Genomic DNA, 25,238 nt, shown 5'->3' on the forward strand with positions numbered 1-25,238 from the left:
GGTGGTGACATTGCGCAAATACGGATGGCGTCGGGACAGAACGCGCCGACGATACGAGATCAAGCTAGAAGTAGCATTTCGTTCGCGCTTTGCTGCTCCAGGGTTTTAATCGGAACGAGCTCGAGAGAAAAATCCCCAAAATTTCCTCCGAAACCAGAGCAACCAACGGAAGGTTCAGTGATCGAGGATGCAGATCTCACTGTTCGCGAGTTTTGCCACGCCGTTCTTCGCCAGCTGGGCCTCCTCCTCCTCAGGTTAAGTCCAGACTCCTCCTCTTTTTATCTTTTTCTTTTGTTTTTGATGCAGATTTTATCGATAAAGATTCAAAATGGATCATTTTGGAGGGAGTGATTGAATGGTGTTAGTGGAATATTGGTAAACTCTGATTCCGGTTCATTTTTGAGTTTTACCCCCCTTCTTCTGTTCGTTTTTGTTGAAACCCCATGGCTATGATTTGGCCCTTTTATGCTCTCTCACTTTTGCAAATTTTATCTCTGAATATCTCCTAACAATTTTTGTATGGAAGATTCATTAATTGATGAAAACCCCATGGGTTAACTTGGTTTTTTGTACTTAGCATTTTCTTAAAAAATTGGATGATGTGTATGTTCATCAGGATATTAAGAGCATTGGTCGTAAAAAAATCACATATACAGATGAGAAGGGGGGTTGTTACAGATTAATAAACGTTATTATTTTATCGTTTCCTGCTATGATTGCTGCATTTTAAGCTTATGTGCTATATCTGTCCCATCCATGAAGTGTAGAATATGAACTCCAAAAAGAGGCAAGGACACAATATTATTTTCTAATTTTAATATATTTGTTCAAAATGTGAAAGCTGTTAATAGTTGATTCATCCTCACAAGGTCTTTGTATCAAGTGAGATATTTTTAAATGAACGACAAGATTGTGATACAGGGTTGAAGACTAAATTTCCAAAAGTATTGCATATTTGCATGGGATAGGACTGTTAAGAGTCCAAGAAAATGTGAAATGAAAGACAAATATGTGGTATAAGGGGGAAAACGTAAATAAGTAACATTTACCAAACATGATCTTGGACTCTTATAAGTTAAAATAAGTCACTTCCCAAACATGCTATAAATTGATACACTTACATTTGACATACTTATGTTGAGTATTTTCCCGCATGAAGTGTTGATTCCTTTCATCTTTATAGTCTTCATCAATACCAATCTGTCTTTATAATCATGCATCTGATGCTGTTATAGTTTACCACATCATTGGCGGTGATGCATAACAACATGATCGGCATCTAAGCTCTTGTGACCATCAAAGCTTGGGTCATCGAATGTGATCCGGGCAGCATTCTATCCACCAATTGGACCACCAACGTCTCATTTTGCACTTGGTTGGGTGTTTTCTACAGCCGTCGAAGGCAAAGAGTCACTGCTCTTAACATTAGCAACACAATAGTTTATGGCACCATCCCTCAGCATAACAACACACTGCTCTTAACATTACTGGTCCTATAACAATTTCCCTTTCTAATATTTCATCACTTATAATCAAGGTTTTTAATATCAGTTATCTAGGAAATATCAGATGACCAAAATTCGTATCGGTTTGCAGATAGCAGGGATATGTGGTAAATATAGGAATGTCATAACGGGAGTTTGCATATATAATCTCAACATACTTAATGAAATCTAAGCATACAGGATATGAATAATATATGTTTAGGATCACTAATCGACCTTGTAAAACAAACAAAAGTACAAATCAACATTAAAACATTTCGTCTTATTTTTTGGGCCAAAATGACATTTGATATAATGGAAAAATCATGTATCTTGCCTGAAAATTGCCAAATGCGATACATTATTTTCTAAGGAACCATATAAAAGGATATATCAATCAACATATCGGCTGACATATTAGCCATATCGGGATATATCGCCTGAAATAGCCAAAAACCGGTAATGGATATTTAGAGATCATATTGGTTTAGACAAGCCCTATAAAAGGGTATATCTCTACATAATTGTCATTTGGTCAAAATAATAAAAAATTAACAAAATTTGTAGGTTATAGTATGAAAACCATGAATTTTGAGCTACGCGTACTTAATTGTCATTTCGATGAAATGAGCAGTTTTGGCAAAAATCATGTGTTACCCATGAAATCGTAAATTTTATTGTACACAAGTAAATTTCTTTAAAACTAACGAAAATTCACAAATATTGAAGTACTCATACTTAAATACCATTTGAATTAAAAGAACTAAACTTACAAAATCATGGGTCATAGCCCATGAAAATCATAAATTTTCAACTATGCATATTTAATAGCTATTTGGTCGTAAAGGATCAAGATGGACACCACATAGTTATATAACCTATAAAAAGCGCAAGTTTTTATGTACACATACCTACTTTTCATTTGATTGGAATGAACCAAAATTGCAAAAAATAATGGGTTATAGCCCATGAAATGATGAATTTTGATTTAATTGTCTTTTAGTCGAAATGAATAAAAAAAGGCAAAAATCATGCGCTATAGTCCATTGAAATCACAGACTTTTATGTGTACATACTTAATTTCCATTCGGACAAAATGAACAAAAATTGAAAAAATCGTGGGATATAGCCTATTAATAAAAGTCAGGGTTTGTAATCAACGAAAATCATGAATTTTGAATTGCGTATACTTAATTGTCATTTAGTCGAGATTAAATTCCATTCGGTCAAAATGAACAAAAATTGAGAGAATCGTGGGATATAGCCTATTGATAGAAGTTGTGGTTTATAACCTATGGAAATCATGAATTTTGAACTACATGTACTTAATGGCTATTTAGTCGAGATGAACCAAAATTACCAAAAATTATGAGTTATAATCCATGAAAAACACAATTTTTTATATACACATACTTGATTGCCCTTCAGTCAAAATGAATGGTCATTGAGTAAAATCATAGGTTATTTCCTATGAAAATCATGAATTTTAAACTATCCATACTTAATTGTTATTTGATCGAAATGAATAAACAATGACAAAAATCTTGAGTTATAACTTATGAAAATCATGAATATTTGAGCTAGGTGTACTTAATTTCTATTTGGATGAAATGAACGGAAATTAACAAAAAATATGGGTTGCTCATGAAAATTGTAAATTTTAACATACGTAGGGAAAATTTTATTCAGTTGACAAAATATTCACTAGAATCGTGGATTATTGCCAATAAAATCCGCAATGTTTTATGTACACATACTTAATTACGATTTGAATGAAAAGAACAAAAATAGACCAAATTGTGGGTAATTGCTTATGAAAATCATGAATTTTAAGCACATATCCCTAATTGTGATATATTCGAAATGAACGAAAATTGAGAAAAAATCCTAGGTTATGGCCCATGAAAATTATAATTTTGAAACATAACTAAATAATTTTTATTTGGTCAAAATGACAATTTGTAAAACTGTGAGTTATAGCCCATGAAAATTTTGAATTTTAAATTACATAAACTGAATTACCATTTGGTCGATTCAATGCTTATTGACAAAAATCATAGGTTACCCATGAAAATAATCAATCTTTACGTATACATACTTAATTTTCATTTGGTTGAAACGAGCGAAGATTACAAAATTTATGGGTAATAGCCCATAAAAATCATGAATTTTAAACAATGCATACTTAATTGTCATTTGGTCGAAATGAGCTCAAATTCACAACAATCATAGATTATAGCTCATGAAAATCAAAAATTTTGATATGAACATACTTAATTTCCAATTGGTTGAAAATTGCAGTGTCTATAAAAATCATGTATTTTAAATTATGCGTACTTAATTGACATTTGGTTTAAATGAACGAAAATTAACGAAAATCATGTGTTATAGGCTTATAAAAACCACAATTTTTATGTGCACATTTGAGTTCCATTTGATTGAAACGAGCAAAAAATACAAAAATCGTAGTTTATATAGCCTATGAAAATCATGAACTTTAAAGTACACGTGTTTAATTGTCATTTGGTCAAAATGGAACAAAATTAACACACATCATGCTTATAGCCCGCTAAAAATTGCAAAATTTTAAGTTCACATGCTTAATTTTTGTTTGGCCGAATAAGACAGAAATTGTAAAAAATCATGGGTTGTAGCCTAAGAAAATAAATTTCTTTGAACTATACATATTTAATTGTTATTTGGTCAGAATGAATGAAAACCAACAAATAGACTATAAAAGTAGGAATTTTTTATTTACATATACTTAATTTACATACGGTCAAAACAAAAAAGGGAAAATTTATGGGTTATAGGCTATGAAAATCATGAATTTTTAACTACTCATACTTAATTGCCATTTGGTCGAAATGAACAAAAAATGATAAAAATTATTGTTTATAGTCCATGAAAATTGTGATTTTCTAGGTAGATGTACTTAATTGTTATTTGGTTAAAATGAACCAAATAGAAAAAACCATGGGTTATAGCCTATGAAAATCGCATATTTTTATGTACACATACTTTATTTCCATTTGGCCAAAAGGAGCAAAAGCTATAAAATTAATGGATTATAACCCATGATAATCATGAATTTGTAACTACACATACTTAATTATCATTTGGCTGAAATATATGATAATTGACAAAAATCATGGTGTTATAGGCAATGAAAATTATAAATTTTTTTATACATATTTAATTTTCATTTGGTTGAAGCAATCAAAAGTTGCAAAAATCGTGAGTAATAGCCTCGGAAAATCATGAAATTGTAACTATGCATGCCTAATTGCCATTTGGTCATAATGAATAAAATCGACAAAATATGTGTTATATACAATGAAAATCGTAAATTTTTATATAAATATACTTGCATCGATCTGGTCGCAATGAACAAAAATGGAAACATCCTAAGTTATAAAACATGAAAATCATAAACTTTTAATTACCCGTACTTAATTGCTATTTGGTCGAAATGAGCAAAAATTGACGAAAATCATGCTTTATAATTTATGAAGATAATGAATATTACGCTACGCGTATTTAATTGCCTTTATCTTGAAACTAACAAAAATTGACAAAAAATTGTTGATTATTGCCCATGAATATCGCAACCTTTTATTTATACATACTTAAGTATCATTTGAGAGAAAAGAAAATAATTTGAAAAAATTGTGGATGATACCTAGGGGTGTCTATCCGGGCCGACCGGGCAAAGCCGAAGCTCGGACCCGGGCCCGGGTGACTCGGGCCGGGCTCCGGCCCGGCCCAGATTTTTCCCATTTCTTATTTTTTTTTAATTTTTAAAAAAACAATAAATTATAAAATATACATAAAAATTATAGAAAATAACATAATTTTTTTAATAACTTAAAATGACATAAATTACAAGTACAAAAAATTATAAAAATAAAAGATGATAAAAACAATTTTTTTATTAATAATCGGTAAATCCTTTACAATTATAAATTTATTTTGAAATTCATCGCATCACAATAGATGAGTAAATCCCAACTAGGTTGGCACCTACTCACCTATATCACTATCATTTGCAATTTTTTTCGAAATAATTCATTACAAATTTAAAACTAAGAAATAAAAATTATAATTTAATTAATATTATCTAATCTTTATATCTATCTGCTAGTCTCAACTCTTCAAATTTATCTTCAATTATAACAATCCGATCAATGCTTTGTGTTCGCTTCTCGTACCTCTACCAATCTTGTAAGCACATCACCGCTTGTACAGTATACGGATCTAAGCATGTCCTGTGGTCGTCGATCAAACGTCATGCTGTGCTGAAGGCGGATTTCGAAGCTACCGTCGAAACCTGCACTGATAGTAAGTCACGAACCATGGTGGAAAGTATAGGATATAAAACTGATTCATATACTCTCCACCATTATAAAATATCTAAATCATTTCCTTGACATTTAACTAAGGAAGCAGAAAAATATTCATCTAATTTATATACCTCTAATCCTGAACTAATTCCAGATCCATCAGTTAGTTCAGCTAGCATTGTATACCTATCAAAACTTATATTTTTACCTCGACCTGTGCTTGAAGCCGAAGGTGCTGAAGCTGTAGACTGTTGTGCAGCTACACCATGTCTAGCTGCATACTCATCATATAATGTTTAAAAATAATTTCTAATAGATAAATGATGAGAAGTAGCAGTAAGGGTGGAACCATCATCTAAGTCTATAATCTGTCCATCATACAATGACTGTAACAAACTTCGAAGACCAATATCCTTCAAACATGGATCAATAAGAACCCCCAAACTAAAAATATAAGGAATAAGCCTAAAATACTTATTAAATTTGCTCTCCATTTGAAAAATTATATTTCCATAAATATCATCCATACGATATTTGGCAAATTTTTTTTTGAATATTTAAAATTTGTAAAGCAACTAAAGTAATAGTTGGATAATAACAACCAGATAATAATATAGTAGCATCATAAAAAACTTGTAACATCTCATTTAATTTGCATATAATTGTCCATTCATCTTCATTTATTTCATAAGTGCTACCAGAGCTAGAACTAGAACCATAAAAATTTATAAAATTATTTATAATTTCTTTATATTCTATTGCTATACTTAACATTGCATATGTGGAATTCCACCTATGGTCAACATCTTTTGGAATTAGTCTAGGTTTATAATTTTTTCTTTTACAATATTGTTTCCATCTTTTAATTCTCATTTCAGAAGCATTATGCATATTAGTAACTATTCTAACCTTTTCTATCATGAGTTTAATTTCAAAAAATACACTTTGAACAATTAAATTTAAAATATGACAGATACATCTAACATGAAATAGGTCACCATGACATGGCAATGACAGAGTTGTTTTAATAAAATCAACAGCTATATTGTTATTACTTGCATTATCTAATAAAATAGAAAATATTCTTTGATCAATTTCTAGTTTCATAAGTTCTTCAATTATTAAATTTGTAATATTAATACCAGTGTGTGACTCTTTAATTGCAATAAAAAAAACAACTCTTAAACATTTGCTAATTTTCATCAATCCAGTGTGCTGTGATACATAAATAACCAGTTTGTACTTTAGATGTCCAAATATCAGAAGTTAAAGAAGATTTACAGTTTAAATTTTTAAAATAAGAAATTATTTTTCCTTGTTCCTCCTGATAATATTTTAAAATATCACGTTGACAGGTTTGACGAGAAAATTTTGTAAATGCAAGATAAAAACCATCGCTAAACAAATCTTCAAATTCATCTTCTACTAATTTAAAATGTAGGTTTTTAAGAATAATAAACCTGATTACGCATTTCCTAGCTCGGGCAGCGTCATAATTCTAACTACCGAGGGTACCAGAAGAGGAGGATTGGAAAATCATAGACTGTCGGATATCACCTTAAAGATTTTGGCCTTTGTTGTGTTTTTTATATGGCGTTTGAGATGGTTGGTGCCGCTCTTATGATGAGCTTGGAAAACCTGGCCGCACAACGTATATTTTGCCTTCTGGGAGATGATCCTACCGTGTTCATCCTTGGTGACGTCTATCTTCTCAAAAAAATTCCACACATCGGATCTCGGCCTTTTAGGAGCTCTTGGTACAGTAGATTCGTCGCCACCAGATTCAGGATTAACACCGGTTGTAGGAGTAGTTGTAGGAGGACTCATTTCTGGATCAGTAGGAGATAGGTTTTGCTCTTCATAATCAGATCCAGAAGCCATTTGATAGAAGTATTAGAAAATATAAGAGATTATAAGAGAATATAATATTATATAAGAGAGTATTAGAGAGAAGTAGAAGAGTTTTGGTGTGAGGAGAAGAAGTGAAAACCCCCCTCTATTTATAGAGGCAGCCCCCTAGGTAAATGACCAAAAACCCCTCATATTCTAGCCGTTTTAAGGGGCAAATCGGTCAAATGACCAAATATGACCGTTTTGTCGGTCCGGGTCGGGTCAGGCCCCGGTCAAAACGGTTAGTTTTTTTTATCGTTTTGATCGGGCGGGCCGGACCGAGCGACTTTGCGCCGACCCGGGCCTGGGCGACCCGGCTTTGGCCCGGGTTTCCGGGCCGACCCCGGGCCCGGGCCGCATGCTTTTTGGACACCCCTAATGATACCTCTTGAAATTATTAATTTTGATGTACACATTTGATTTCCATTTGGTCGAAACAATCAAAATTTTCAAACATCGTAAGTTATATATTCCACGAAAAACATAAATTTTAAACTACACGTACTTTAGTCCCATTTGGTCGATTGAATGAAAGTTGACAAAAATTATAGGTTATAACCTCATGAAAATTATACATTTTTATTTATATATACTTAATTTCATTCGGTCGTAAACGCAAAAATTGCAAAATTCATGAGTTATAGTTTATGAAAAATCATGAATTTTCGACTATGCATTCTAAATTGCCATTTGGTCGAAATAAATGTTAATTCACAAAAATCATGGATTATGACACATGAAAATAAATTTTTTGAAAAAGTTACAAAAGTTGTGGGTGCCATGAAAATAATGTATTTTATACTACGCGTACTTCATTGCCATTTGGTTGAAATGAACAAAAATTGACAAATTATGTGTTATATTGCGTACAATGTTTTTAAAGGTGCTGTCGGGCGCTCGTCTCTGGCGCAAGGCGCTGTGGCGCGATGGCGTAGCGCCCTGCATAAAGTGTGGGGCGCTACGCTTACACCACGCGTGCGCCCCAGAGCGCCTCGTAGCGCTTTGCGCCTTGGGCCGGTCGATCACCTTAGGCTTCATCAGCGATTGGGTTTGGTTGAATCAGTAAAAGCGAGCTATCGGGTACAAACCCGACTCCAGCTTAAACCCAAAGCAAATCTAACCTGACCTACAACAAAGAATTAAGGGCTTCATTTACTTTGTTCTCTCTCCCTTTCTCTTCATGTTTTGTGTTGTCCCTACGACGGTGGGCAGAAAACGGTGAGTAGCCGGTGGCGAGTAGAAAACGGCGAGTAGCCGACGGCGAGCATTGATCAAAAATCGAAACTGATGTATTTTCTTCCTCTCTTTCTTTTCTCATTTGTTTTTGTTTGCCTTTTTTTTCTTTTCCTTCTCTGCTTGGTTTTTCCCTTTTTTAACTTTTTTTATTGAGTTTGATCTGATACAATCTTAGTTCTCTATGCTTGCTGCTGCTCCCGTTCCTTTTTCTTCTACTCACGTGAACTATTAACTGTTAAGATGCTATTGGGTGTTTAACTATAAAGCAATGTTTTTGAATGTTTGGTTGTTAATGATTTGAGGTAGTAAGCCTGTAAACTGATTTTTAATTAATAATAGGCAATTATTAAATTTTGGTTTGTGGACTGTTTTGAATTAATAATAGGCTAATGATAAAAGTTTGTTTAGACTTTGTGTTGAGTCGGTTGACTGTTAAGATGGTTGATCACTTGATTGTTTGATGTGCAATCTTTCTCAATTAATTATTTCTACTTTCTAGTAACTCATAAATGTACATATGACTGCTAAAATATTAACTAACTTACAAAGAGAGATTTAAGGAGAAATTTGTCTTAACTGTTAACTGCTGGTTCTTTTTTATTATTATCGCTCTTGACTGTTTAATTGTTTTTCTTCTTTGGCTTAATATCAAAATGCAGAGTCATGATGTTATCATATTATGAATTAATTGCTTCTTATTAATACATATCAGTCATGATTGTTGAAATTGTTCAAGCTTATTGGTTATTGCTCTCGTGGGAGTATTGATTCTTGCTATTTGATACTAGGTAGTGCTACTAGTTGATTCTCTGTGCGAGTATTGATTCTTGCTATTTAATGCTAGGTGTAGTGCTACTAGTTGATTCGCCATTTGTAACCTGTAAAGAGGAAAAATAAAATTTAGCAATATAGTTGTTAGTGATGCAATATACTAGTATGAAAGTTTGAATAATTTGCATGATTGCATGAAAATTAAGTACAAGTTTGATTCACTAAATCTATATACTATATTATTTGTAAATTTATGAATTTCGTTGTATAATGCATATATGTGTCTTAGTGTAGATTTGTCTTCATCAACGAATAGTGGTAGAAGACGAGATCCTACGTGGAAATATACTTCATTAGTTGATGGTGAGAACGCCAATAGACAGAAGTGCATATTCTGTAACAAGATCACAAATAGCAACATATCCCGACAAAAGCAGCATCTAATCGGGATGGATAGGAAACGCAAAAATGTGAGGCTTTGTCAAAAAGTCCCTCCCAATGTGGTTGAGGAGCTAAAAGATTATGATGAAATACAAAAGATGGGCTAAAAACAACAAGCTATAGATGATTCTCCTCGATCTTGGAGATGAGAACATGGTGGAGATCGGTGATGAGGAGCTTGAAGATGAATAAGTACAAGTACAAGCATCTAGAGATAAGGGAAAAGGCCCGACAAGGCTCCTATGTCATCTTCGACAAGAGGAAGGGGGAGTGTTGGCTTGCATAGTGTGGGATCTTCCATAGGCCCAAAGAGGAAGGGACCGATGGATGCATTTCTTACTTTCGATCCCGCTCTAGAGGTAGCCAAGGATGAAAGAAGGTGCAAATTGAGGCAGATGTGTATTGAAGAAAGCCTCAACAAAGATGCAATGGCTAAATTGCATTAAGACATAGCTCGGTGGTAGTATCAAGCCGGCATTCCCTTTAATGCGGCTTGTCTTAGGTCTTTTAAAATCATGTTGAAGTCTGTGGGGGCTTTTGGACCTAACTTGCCTCCTCCAACATTACACCACTTGAGAGAGCTTTCGCTTAAAAAGGAGAAAAAAAATACACTGATGATCTAATACAACCTCAAAAGGAGGTGTGGGTTATCAAAGATTCTTTCATGTCAGATGGTTGGAGTGACAGAAAGGGGAGGACATTGATCAACTTTCTTATGAACTCTTCTCATGGTATGAGGTTTCTTTCCTCTATTGATGCTTCTGATGAGATCAAGACGGGTGACAGGATGTTTGAGATACTTAATGAGCAGATTAAACTCCTACGACCTCAGAATGTTGTTCAAGTCATCATAGATAACCATTCTAGTTTCAAATATGCAAGTAAAATTTAAGCAATTGATTTTATTTTGGTTATGAATTTTGCTATTTTAGGATGCTCTGATATTTATCTTTTTTTATTTTTTGTTATTGGAGCGGAATTAGAAAAAGAGTATCCTCATTTATATTGGACTCCATTAGCTGCTCACTGTATCAATCTCATGCTGAAGGATATTGGTAAACTACCATTCATGAAGCTAAGCTTGAGTCGAGCTATGGAGTTGACAGGATTCATTTACTTACATGCATGGGTTTTAAAGCCGGTGAGAGGTGAAACTAATAGCAAAGAGCTTATTAGATCGGCGGTGACATGATTTACCACTTCATTTATGACTTTGTCAAGCATCCATAAACAGAAAAACAACCTCAGGAAGATGTTTAATTTAGAGAAATGGAGGCAAAGTAAGTGGGCAAGAGATTCAAAGGGCAAATTAGATGAGAGGATAGTTCATATACCGTCTTTTTGGAACAACATTGTTCGTATTCTCAAGCTTATGACTCCTTTTATTGGTGTTCTGAAGCTTGTTGATGGTGACAAGAAGCCTGCTATGAGATTCATTTATGAGGCGATGGATAGAGCTATGGAGGCTATTGCTAGAGCCTTTAATGATGATTCAAAAAATATTTTGAGATATTTGATATCATTGATAAGAGGTGGGGGGATCAGCTTCATCGGCCTTTGCATGCTGCAGGATATTAACTTAATCCTGCATTTTCTATGACCACCCTAACATTCAAGGGGATGAAGAAGTTATGAAAGGTCTTTATCAAGTCATTGAGAAGATGGTGCCCACATAAGACCAAGACAAGGTTTGACGGGCAATTGGATATATACAGGCATGCTGAAGGTCTTTTTGGTATGGAGATAGCTAAGAGAAACAGAAATAAGAAATCTCTAGGTAAATATCCATAATATTAACCCTCAATTGACTAGATTTTTATAGGAAATACACTGCTAATCACACTCTATTTAAATTAACAGCTGATTGGTAGGAGTCTTATGGTGGTGCATCAGCACCAGAGTTGCAGAAACTTGTTGTTAGAGTCCTCAGCCTTGTAGTTCCTTTGGATGTGAAAGAAATTGGAGTACTTTTGAGCAAGTATGCTTATTTTTATTTAATTCAACAAAATAGATTTAATTTCCTTAGAGATATAAATGTTGATTTGGTTGACTTGTATAAATTACAGATACACAACAAGAAAAGGAATAGATTGGATCAGGTTGCAAGATCTAGTTTACTGTAAGTACAACCAATATTTGAAGGAGATATTTGACTGTAGAGATTCCATTGATCCGATCAAGTTGGTTGATATAGGTGAAAGCAATGAGTGATTGTTACGGCGGTTCGGTGAAGGTGAAAATTCAAAGAATGACTTGGTGTAGGGCGAGGACAACCTTACTTATGGTGTTGTAGGAGATGCGGTGGGAGCTGAAGAAGATGATGCTAGATATCTAAGATCGACTAGTTGGGTACGAGGATCTTCGGGTAGTATTGGTTTATCATCAAGGAGGGAGTTTGTTCTAGAGTTGGAAGATGAAGAGGAGTTTAATGATGAAGAGACAAAAGAGTAGGATATTCCCCTTGAAGGAGATAGTATTCCTCTTGAAGGGGGTGATGATGATGTTAAGGAGGATGATCAGAGTCATTAGACTATTATTTTGATACTTATTTGCTTTGTTTTGGTAGACAACTTGATTTTCTTCAATGGTTAAAACCTTATTTTGTGATTTGGCAGTATATTTTATTTATCTTGAGCCCTTGACATTTTTTATGTGAAATTTCATTTATATGTGAAATTGCACAAAAATATATTTTTTTCATGCAAGTTGTATATCTTGAAAAATTGTGGTATGGAGTGCGCCTTGTGCATCTGTGCGTAAACAGACTTTGCGCCCCCGCATTGCGCCTCGCCAATTGAAAACACTGATTGCCTATGAAAATCACAAATTTTTAGGTACACAATTAATTTTCATTTGGTTGAAACGAACAAAAATTGCAATAGTCATAGTCTATGAAAATCATAAATTTTGAATTATGCGTACTTAATTTCCATTTGGTCCAAATGGACAATTCATTTGGTCCAAATGGACAAAAATCGACAAACATCATGGTTATAGCCCATTAAAATCATAAATTTTTATGTACCGGTACTTAATTTCTATTTGGTCAAAATGAACAAAAAAAATACTAAAATCATGAGTTATAGCTCATGAAAACAAAAAATTTGAACTAAGTATACTAAATTGTCATTTGGTCAGAATGACGAAACTAACAGAAATCATGGGTTATAGACCATAATAATTATAAATTTTTGTGTACATTATTTACATTCGGTTAGAACAAATAAAAATTGAAATATTTGTAGTTTATCGACTATGAAAATCATGAATTTTAAACTATTAGATATTATTGGCATTTAGATTTATGAGATATTGTGGAGATATTGTGGAGATATTATGAGATATGATTGGATATGATTTTACCTATTTAGTAATATCATCCTAATCTTTATTTGAGAGACGTTAGTGCTAGATAAGTAATAATCTTTGCATTCCCTATTTCTCTACATAGTATCAGAGCCTACTCGATCCTAGCAACTTCTCCTGTCTTTCTAGATCTCAAGGTTGTCGAGGGGTTTTGCATAGCCTTCATACTCCCCTCGGCGGTGACGACAACATCTTTAGTGGCTCCGACATCTTTGGTTTCTACATCATTTGTTTACTAAACAATTGTTGAATCTCAATAAAACAAAAGCCTTGGGCCTAATCTTAAAAGGGCAAAAGGGCACTGTTCATCACGGACATTGTTCAATGTAAATAGTACCTCTCTTCTTCATCTTTTGATGGTTGGATGTAAAAGTACATGGTTGATTTCGACGTTGCTTCTACTACCTGACCCGCTTAACGTTTTTAGCCTACTGGCTAACCTGTATAGGGTTTTTCTCTACTAGCGGACCCGCGTAGGATTTCTACTGGCTGACCCACCTTAGGTTTCTCTCTAATGGTTGACCCGCCTAGGGTACACTAGTTGCCCGATCTGGGGTTGTCACTGGTTACCAAGGTTATCGATAGCGGATAGCGTCGCGTAGCGGTGAGGCATCGCTAAGGCTATTTCGGGCTATTACGGTAAAATAACGGTAAAAAACGTAAAGTCAAATAGTGGTCTAATTTAGATATGTATAAATACTAAAAAAGAAAATTTAAAAAAAACCCTAAGAAATCTAAAAGTACATATTGGATGATTTAAAGAGATCCTAAATATGAAATAGACATGTAACCATTACGTAATATCGAAGATGACTGGAGGAGTCAAAAAGTCATCGTCTTCGAGAAGAAGAGCGTAGCGGTGACAGGACTGCCCTAAGAGGAGCTCACGGTGAAGGAGGTGAGAGGAAGTATCAATGTAGGTGCCAGAGGCTATGAGAGATGGCGGGAGTATGCTGAAAATCACAGGAAACGGTGGAATGCAATGGTCAAGGGTTGAGTTTAATGTTAAAAAAGTAAGCCTTAAAACCGTTTTTAAATAGCAGTCAAAAAGTAAATTTCGAATGCAATCGCTCACTATTTTCCGTTATGACACATTATTGACCGTTTTTGCGAACAGACATATTCCGTAATATATCATCGCTATTGCGTGATAACGTAGCGGACGATAGCGTCGCGGGAAGGGACCGCTAACGCTATTAGCGTCGCTATTACGGGGCTATTTACCGCTATTTATAACAGTGCTGGTTACTATATTTTTTTGATTGCCGACGTCTTCAAGTATTTCGGATAAAGATGATATTATCAAACCTCTTGCAACTAGCTGTTTTATTTCGAGTGGTAACAAGCTGGACGTATATAATAATATATGCTCCAGCATGAGAGGGATTGTTAGATATTATTGATATTTAGATTTAAGAGATATTATTGAGTTATTATGAGTGTGATTGGATATGATTTTGTCTTATCTCTTTTATAATATCCTTCTAATATCTATTTAAGAGAGGTTAAGGTTAGATGAATAATAATCATTGCCTTCTTTTTCTCTCTACATGAACTCTGTATTTAATTAACATTTGGTTGAAATGAATGGAAGTTGACAAAAAAATGATTAATAGCCCATGAAAATCATGAATTTTGAACCATATGTACTTAATTGTCGTTTGGTCAAAATGAACCAAAATTTAAAAAAACATGGATTATACTCAGGGTTATAGTCAATAAAAATCGCATATTTTTATGTACACATTAATTCTAATTTGCTCGAAATGAATAAGAGTTGCAAAAATCATGTGTTATAAACCATGAAATTTATGAATTTGTAACTACGCGTACTAAATTGCCATTTGGTCCAAATGAATAAAAAAACTAACAAAAATAATAGCCCATGAATTTATATACACATTGTTGATGATGAATAATCAAACAGATGAATTAGCCAAAATGAGGTTGATCAAAGGCCGTTTGAGCTATTCTTCCCTGCACATATAACAACTCGTAAGAAGGTGGGGTCTGGTTCACCCATTATTCCTCCGACAATCAAGACAGCTAGATACTTGAATGGAAAAGTGGTGAACTGTAGCCGTTCTTAAGTGCAGTAGAATATAGAAAAATACTGAGAAAAATTATTTACCCTTGTGTTGGGAATAGTTTCCCCTTTTATAGCAACGAAAGAGGGGCATTTTGGTCTCTTCGACTGAGTTAGGGCTGACGGATGAGTCAGCTTCGACTTTACAGGTGTCGGTTGAGGAGTGCGCGTGGTCATTTTGGCATTTAATGAGATGGGGCAGGCGACGTGTGGAACCGGCGTGGTCCGATGTCCCCTAAATAGTATTGGGGATGGAGAAATGATTGTGCCTGTCACGCATTTAATGTGATGTTGACGCGCTGTCAGCGAGGAGCTCGAGGTGGAGGTCATCTTTTGTCTTGCATGGAGGGATGTCGAGAGGTACCGCCTTTCGAGTTGGCTCTCGCTGAGATGTCGGTCGGATAATTAGTCGAGTAGGCTTGTGGCGAGTCGCCTTTGACGAGAGAATTGACAAGTACCTCATTTCGAGTCAACCCTGGCGAGATGTTGACCAGGTGAGTCGACTGAATCGGGGACTCTAGCTATCCCAAGTGTCGAGTCGGACGAATTAAGTGTAATGTGGGGTACTGGCCTATTGTTGACAAGAGACCTCAATTTGGCAATTAAATAATCCATAAAACACATACTTATTTTCCATTTAATCGAAGCGAACAAAATCTTATCAAAATCATGGTGGAAATTATTAATTTGTAACTATGTCATTTGGTCACAACAAACAAAAATTGAATCATAAGTTATAACCTACGAAAATTATGAACTTAAACTTTACGTACGTAATTGTTATTTGGTCGAAATGAACAAAAACTGATAAATTTTATGTTTATAACCTATGAAAATCATGAATTTTAAGCTATGCATACTTAATTTTCATGTGGGTGAAATGAACAGAAATTGACAAATATCTTGGGTTGCCCACGAAAATTGTAAATTTTGATGTACACAAGTAAATTTACATGAAAATCATGAATTTTTAAGCATACATACCTAATTGCTATTTGGTCGAAATAAAAAAAAAAATTGATGAAATTCGTAGGATGAAAATAGCAAATTTTGTTGTACGCAGTTAATTTTCATTCAGTCGAAACAAACTAATTGCTCTTTGGTCGGTTAAATGAAAGTTGACAAAAAATCGTGGGTTATAGCCTAAGAAAATCGTAAATCTTTATTTAGATATAAATTTTAATTCAGTTGAAATGAGAAAAAAAATGCAAAATTCATGGATTCAAGCTCGTGAAAATCATGAATTTTGAGTTGCACACACTTTATTGTCATTTGGTCAAAATGAATGCAAATTCAAAAAATTTGTGGATTATGGCCTACAAAAGTAAATTTTTTTTACATAAATATATTTTGTAATCGGTCAAATATTGTGAAAATCATGGGGTTATAGCCCATGAAATTATGGATTTTGAACCATGTGCACTTACTTGCCATTCATTTGAAATGATCGCAAGTTGATAAAAATCATGCGTTATAAACCATAAAAATCACAAATTTTTTATGTGCACATATTTAACTTACATTTGGTCGAAATGAACGTACATTGGGAAAATCATGGGTTAATAGGCCTAAAAAATCATGAATTTTGAATTACTAATACATAATTCTCATTTGGTCCAAAAAAAAAAAAATCGTGTTTTATAGTCTAAGAAAATATGAATGTTTAGCTACACATACTTAATTACCATTTGGTCGAAATGGATCAAAATTGACAAACATCATGTATATAGTTGATGAAAATGCGACATGGATCAATATTAAAACATCATGCATATAGTCGATGAAAATAAGAAAATTTAATGTAGACATACTTAATTTTCATTTGGTCAAAATGAACAAAATGCGCACATACTTAATTTTCATTTAATTGAGATGAACAAAAGTTACAAAAATTATGAGTTATAGCCTATGAAAATTATGAATTTTGAGCTACGCATATTTAATTGTCATTTGGTCAAAATGAATGAAAATACCCAAAAATTATGGGTCCTAGCCTATGAAAATCACCATATGTAATTTCCATTTAGTCGAAAAAACAAAAATTAGAAAATCATGGATTATAGCTCAAGAAAATCTTGAAAATTGTACAAATTGTACATAATTGTCATATAGGTGAAATGAATAAAAATTGACAAATATCGTGGACCATGAAAATCATGAATTTTGAGCTATGCGTACCTAATTGTCATTTGGAAGAAATGAATGAAAATTGAGAAAAATTATGAGTTTCCATCCATTGCAGATTTTGATGCACACATACTTACCATTTCATTTGATAAAGTGTGTTATGTATAACCCATAAGTATCATGAATATTGAAGCACGCATACCTAATTATTTTTTGGTCAAAAATTCAAAACAAAAGTTGATAAAATCGTGAGCTTTTGAAAACTGTAAAATTTTAACTATGCATACTTAATAGCCTTTTGTTCGAAATAGACCAAAATTATAGATAACATCATTGATATAGCTCATGAAAATCACAAATTTTTATGTACACACTTAAGTTCCATTTAGTCGAAATGATTGCGAAAACCATGGGTTATAGCCTATAAAAATTGGAATTACGAATACTTAATTGCTATTTGGTCAAAATGAATGAAAATTGGCTAAAATTATGGGTATAGCCTATGAAAATCATAAATCTTTATATACACATTAGTATTCCTTCAGTGGAAATGAGAAAAATTGTAGAAAAATATGGGTTATAGCCCTTGAAAATTATGAATTTTGAATTATGCATCATCAATTGCCAATTGGTTAAAATGGATGAAAATTATCGAAATCATGCGTTATAGCCCATTTAAATTGAAATTTATTATGTGCACATAATTCCCATTTCGTCGAAACAAACAAAAATTGGAAAAATAATGGATTACAGCTTATAAAAGTTATGAAGTTTGAACTAATTGTACACATTGTCATTTGGTCGAATTGAACAAATGTTGGCAAAAATCATGGATTTCCCATCAATCGCAAATTTTTATGTACACATAAGCAAATTTTCATTCGGTTGAAATAAGAATTGAAAAAAATTATGGATTGTAACGCATGAAAGTCACAAAATTTTTAAGTACACATACATAATTACCATTTGAATTAAAAGAATAAATATTTTTTAAAATGTGCTTTATGTATACCCTATGAAAATCATGAATTTTGAAGCATGCATGCGTAATTGTTATTTGGTCGAAATAAATATAAAATAAAAAAATCATGGGTAGCACATGAAAATCTCAAATTTTAATGTAGATATAATTTTAAAAAATCGTCATTTGGTCGATTGAATGAAAGTTGATAAAAAAAATAGTGGGTTATAGTCCATAAAATTAGTAAATCTTTATTTATAGATGCTAAATTTTTATTCGATTGAAACGAGAAAAAAGTAAAAAAATTCATGGGTCATATCTCATGACAATTATGAATTTTGAAGTGCTCGTACTTAATTGTCGTTTGCTCGAAATGAATGAAAATTCACAAAAGTAATAGATTATGACCCATGAGAATTGAAAATCTTTACATAAACATACATAATTTCCAACTGGTTGAATATCGCAAAAATCGTTGGTTATAGCCCAAGAAATTATGAATTTTGAATTGTGTACTTAATTTTCATTTTGTTGAAATGAACAAAAAGCTAATAAAAACATGCAGTATAGTCAATAAAAATCGCAAATTTTTATGTATGCATCTTTAATATCCATTTGGTTGAAAGGAACAAAACTTGATTGTTGATTATTATACCCAATGAAAATCATGAATTTTGAACTATGCGTACTGAATTACCATTTGGTCAAAATGCACAGAAATTGACAAACATCATGATTATAGCTCATTAAAATTGCAAATTTTACGCACATCTTTAATTCCCATTTGGTTGAAACGGGTGGAAATTGCAAAAAACATGAGTTATAGCCCGTGAAAATCAAAAATTTTGAACTACGCATATTTAATTGTCATTTGGTCAAAATGATTGAAAACTAACAAAAATCATGTGTTATAGACCTTAAAATTCGCAAATGTTTATGTTCACATACTTAAATTCCTTTCGATAAAAAAACAAAAATTGAAAAAATCATGGGTTACAGGTGATGAAAATCATGAATTATGAACTATTTGTACTTAGTTTTCATTTGGTTGAAATGAACTAAAATTGACAAAATTCATGATTTCTTGCCCATGAAAATCATAGATTTAGAACTATGAGTATTAATTGCCATTAGGTCAAAATGAGCCAAAATTGATAAAAATCATGGGTAGCTCATGAAAATCACTTATTTTTATGTACACATTTAATTTCATTTTGTCAAAACAAATAACAGTTGCAAAAATCATGGATTATAGCTAATGAAAATCATGAATTTGTATTTATGTATATTTAATTGTCATTGGTCAAAATGAATAAAACATGACAATAATCATGGATTCTCGCCCATGAAAATCACAATTTTTTGTACGCACATACTTAATTTTCATTTGGTCGAAACAAATAAAAGTTGCAAAAATCATGGTATCCCATGAAATCATGAATTCATAACTACGCATGCTTAATTGTCATTTGGTCATAATCTATGTTACCCGGGTACTTCATTATTGAAGCCGTACCCATACCGGACACGTACCCGACACTTTCCCGTACCCAAACTTCATGGACACTTCTTGAATATATGCATGCATTTATTACAACATGTACTCAATTATACGATATATGTGTTAATTTAAAACACTTGTCAAAGACTTCCTAGACGTAGAGCTTACACTTCACATCCGTCTTTTGAAACTAATGGGATACGGGTCGGGTTCATTTCAGTCCATACTCAAGTTCAAAACTATATAGTTCAAAATGAGTAGTTTACAATTCACGATAGTCAATATGATAAAATAAACTCAAAAATGTGATCGAAATTTTCAAAATGAGTAGTTTACAATTCACGATAGTCAATATGATAAAATAAACTCAAAAATGTGATCGAAATTTTAATTCTAATGACACATGAAGCAGAAAAAAATTATCTCATGTACATTATTAATTCAATATATATATGTAGTTTGAACCCGTACCCAATATTTTACAGTTTTGTCGTGTCCCCTACCCGTACGGTGGTACCCGCATCCGTACCAGTACCAGTTTCCATGCAACTTAGATCTAGGTAATAATATTAGTTCTAAATTTTTAATTAAAGTAAAAATAGCTTTCTACTCTATTTCCTATGCAAGGAATATAGTTTTAACTTTTGGAATATTGATCTAAAGTGAATTATTTTATATATATATAGTCGTGTCCCCGTACCCTACTTTTTATAAATTTGTCGTGTCCCGTACTCGTACCCGCACCCGCACCCGTACCTAGGCAACATAGGTCATAATGAATGAAAATTGAGAAAAATCATGGGTTATATCCCATGAATATCACAAATTTTTTATGAAAACATAAATTTTATTTGGTCGCAACGAACAAAAGTTAGGAAAATCATGAGTTATAGTCTATGAAATTCATAAATTTTGAACTACCCATAGTTAATTGCTATTTGGTTGAAATGAATAAAAATTACTGGTTATAGCTTATTAAATCATGAATTTTAAGTTGCGCATACATAATTGTCATTTGGATAAAATGAACTAAAATTGTGGGTTGTCTATGAAAATCGCAAATTTTGATGTAGATATAAGTAAATATCAATTCGGTTTAAACAAAGAAAAATTGATAAAAATCTTGATTATAGCCTATACAAATTGCAAACTTTTATTTACATATACTTTATTACCATTGAAAGAAATGAACAAAATTGAAAAAATGGCGGGCTATATCCCCTAAAATCTTGAATTTTAAAGCACGCATACCTCATTGCCATTAGGTTGAAATGAACGAAAATCGACAAAAACCTTGGGTATATAGCCTATGAAAATCGCAAATTTTGATGTACACATAGTTAATTCTCATTTAATCAAAATTTAAAAAAAATTGCAAAAATCATGAGTTATAGCCCACAATAATTATGAATTTAAAACTAGGCGTACATTGCCATTTGGTCGATTGAATGAAAGTTGGAAAACTTGGTGGGCATATAACCCATGAAAATTGTAAATCTTTGTTCATACTTAATTTTTATTTGGTTGAAACGTGCAAAAATTGCAAAATTTGTGGGTTACTGAAGTGCTTAGTCAATCTCCGACATATCAGCAACCTAAACTTATCTTTTAACATGTTGAAAGGAAATGTTCCAAATGGTGGTGTTTCTGAATGTCAGTTTCGTATCTTTGCAAGGAAATGTTGCATTATGGGGAGCACACAGATTAGGGTTTCCATATTGCAATCCAATTTATTCTTCAATTTCCACTCAGGGAGGCATTTGTTAGGATATATCCTCCCTGTTATTGCTTCTACCATAATCCTTGTTCTTGGTTTTTGCCAATGTTATAGAAGATGCTAGGCGTTTCAGCTAACACCTAGCGCCTAGGATTTGGCTATTTTTAAATTATTTAATTATAATAATTGATAAAAATATGTATTAAATTCATATAAATTTACAAAAAATAGCAATCTTAGGTCCACAATAAACCATGTATAGTTAAATACTAAATAGCTAAAATAATAACTAACAATGTCATAGAAAGCGCTAGGAGGTCTAGGCGTTGGACTCGATGCCCAGAGCCTACATGTTTTCTTTTTTATTTTTTAATTATAATAATTGATAGTAAATATCAATGTTATTGAAGGCTTAGGTGCCGGATTGATGTCTAGGTGGATTTCTTTCTTCATTTAAGTGGTGGTCAATGAGGTTTTACTAAAGGTCGGAGGAGGTAGTGGAGATGTTCATATTTGGAGGTTAAAAGAGTTTGGAGGAGGTTGGAGGATGCGGAGGCTATAACACAGAAAATCATGATCAAGGCCTAAATGGTGCAGTCCACGTAAGCAGACAACGTTCCCCTAAACATTCACAAAACATAAGTGGGCAACCTAGGTACCACCTAGGCACTAAGCGCTAGTTAGGCATCCTAGATACCGCCTAAGCCTAGGCGTACGCCTAAGTGGACTAGGCGGAGACTTTTTAAAACAGTGGTTTTTGCATCTTGTTAGATAATGTGGGAGAGCCAAGAATATAACCCCAAATAGCACACTCTCCTACCCCTAGATTGGTCTCATACTACGAGCCTGTTTGTGCTACTGACAGCTTCACCGAAATAAACTTTCCGGGAAGGGGTACCTTTGGTTCTGTGTACAGAGAGCTCTTCTAGATGATGGTCTTCTTGTTGTCATAAAGGCCTTGAATATGCAAATCGATGGAGCTTTAAAGAGTTTTGATATTGAATGTCTTGCTTTGAGGATGGTTTGTCACAGAAATCTTGTTAGAATCATCGGTTTTTATTCCAACTTGGGTTTCAAGGCACACATGGTCCAATTCACGCCTAATGGTAGCCTTGAAAGATGGCTATATTCCCATAACTAGTGCTTGAGTTTACCTGAAAGGATTAACATAGTTATACTTATCGATCTGCCTGTAGCTATGGAGTACCTCCATCATTACCATTCTCAGTTGTTCTCCATTGTGATGTGAAACCGACTATCATTCTTCTCGATGATTTTGGCATTGCAAAATGACTGACTGATGATGACCAAAGTGTAACCTCAGCAAGCATACCTGGGACAATTGGCTATATAGTTCCAGGTAATTAAAATTTACAAGCTTTTACCTCAAATTTATTCAGATTACATGTCACTCATATTGCTTTTTTTGTATGTATGCATGGAGTAGAGTACGCATCGACTGGAAAAGTTTCAGCTGCGAAAGGGAGATCTCTATAGCTTCGAAATATTGTTTCTAGAAATCTTCACGAGAAAGAAGCCTATTGATCCTATGTTCACTGGAGAATCGAGCTTGAGGCAACGGGTATGCAGCGCAAATCCTAGCAGCCTGTTGGATATTGTGGACTACAATCTCTTGAAAGATGAAAATGGAAATGAAAGGCACAATGAATGACGTCTTAATTTCCGTGCAGGCTTGTGTATCTTGTATCATGGAGTTGGGAATTATCTGTTCGAGTGACTTACCTAAAGAAAGGCATGTTATGGAAGACGTTATTCCAAAATTGCAAAAGATCAAGATGCACGATTTGTCAGTGTCTGGTGTTGTTTGAAACATGCCCACACCGTACCTGTTTATCCCAAGAGTAGCGGACATTCTGTGAGATCGCGAGGCGATAATGAGAAGTACGTATTTTGTGTCTTAATTTTGTTGAGCAGATTTGGTTGATATTCTTAGTATCTTATTCTTTGCTATGAGCGGGCAACCGGAATGAGCGTGCTACCACTGGACGAGTAGTTCATGATCGATCTGCTTAAGCTTGATCATGCAACAACTCTTGACATTTTCATTCGCATCCTCATTGTATATAATTACAAAATTCCTGCTAGACGAAATGCTCTTGATATGTTATGTAAGTTTGTCTGCGCATTATTGCATGTGCAAACACACGTGCGACGGGCATTAAAACTTAAGCCACTCTAATATCCTAAAGTTTCATCGATTTTTTAAAAGGTCTTTCTAAGATATTTGCTCATTTTTTATGTAATATTTTAGTCCTTTTGAAATGCTATATTTTATCTGATCTTATTCAAACTTGACTATGGCATATATTTCAATTTGAGTGAGAACATTATTCTCCTTGATAATATCATTAAGAAAAAGTCCTTGTCATGTTTTAGCTTTCGATTATTATATTTAATTATTTTAAAGCAAATATTTTAACTATACACTTTCTATAATATTTACATTATAACATATTGAAACTCAAACTTTTATATTATATTTATTTTTATCTTTTTTTTTGGGAAAAATCCTTATCTTTGATATCAATATATCTCTTATAATGGATAATATGTTGTACATTTAATTAGTAAGCTGTAATTATATGTTCATGACAAAGTTTAGAAAGTTCTAGGGTGCAAAAATTTTAAAAAAAAAGGAAAAGGGAAAAGTATCTGCTATAAGATTACATCTTCCAAATACTAGAGGAATGAAGTTCACTATCCTCACTATTTCCCTTCCCATTCCTTTATATAGGGCACCATAGATGCTTGTAGCCATTATTGCACTATAGATGCTTGTAGCCATTACTCCACCCACCCCACCCCCACCCCCCACCCCCCCCTCCCCCCCCCCCCCCAAAAAAAAAAAAAAAAAAAAACAACCCACCCCCACCACCCCCCATTCAATTATAACCTTTTTTTCCTATGAAACCATAAACTTTACGGCCCACCTGCACCAATGGGTACTCTTTAGTCTTACATTAAAAAGCACTACAAATAGTTGCAAGCTAAAAGCTAATCAAGTTGCTGGTTCTTTATCCTATTATGTTCACAGCCTGAAATTATTTTAGAATATATATCATCTTGTGCTTCTTATATAAAGAAAGTTTGATGTAAATTAATTATCCCAACTTGCTCCACTTGCTTGATGAACGTGGAAAAGGGATCCAGAAACAAAGCCATGCTGGCACATGCCTATTCATCATCTCGAAGGTTCAAAGAACCTGGGGAAATAACTTAATGCAAAGTAAATTCAGTCACAAGTAAAATTATACGTGCATTCTCTGTACTCGATAATACATAGTACATAGGCGA

At 33.4% G+C, this 25,238-nt stretch overlaps 1 long non-coding RNA gene across 1 annotated transcript; it reads left to right on the top strand.

Moving 5' to 3' along the window:
* Positions 76-24,166, top strand: LOC109851596. The gene is made up of 3 exons (XR_002249902.1): positions 76-254; positions 23,120-23,283; positions 23,371-24,166. It is a non-coding gene; the product is annotated as an uncharacterized LOC109851596 (long non-coding RNA).

The sequence above is a fragment of the Asparagus officinalis genome, chromosome 8 (assembly GCF_001876935.1).
Source record: "Asparagus officinalis chromosome 8, Aspof.V1, whole genome shotgun sequence".
NCBI lineage: Eukaryota > Viridiplantae > Streptophyta > Magnoliopsida > Asparagales > Asparagaceae > Asparagus > Asparagus officinalis.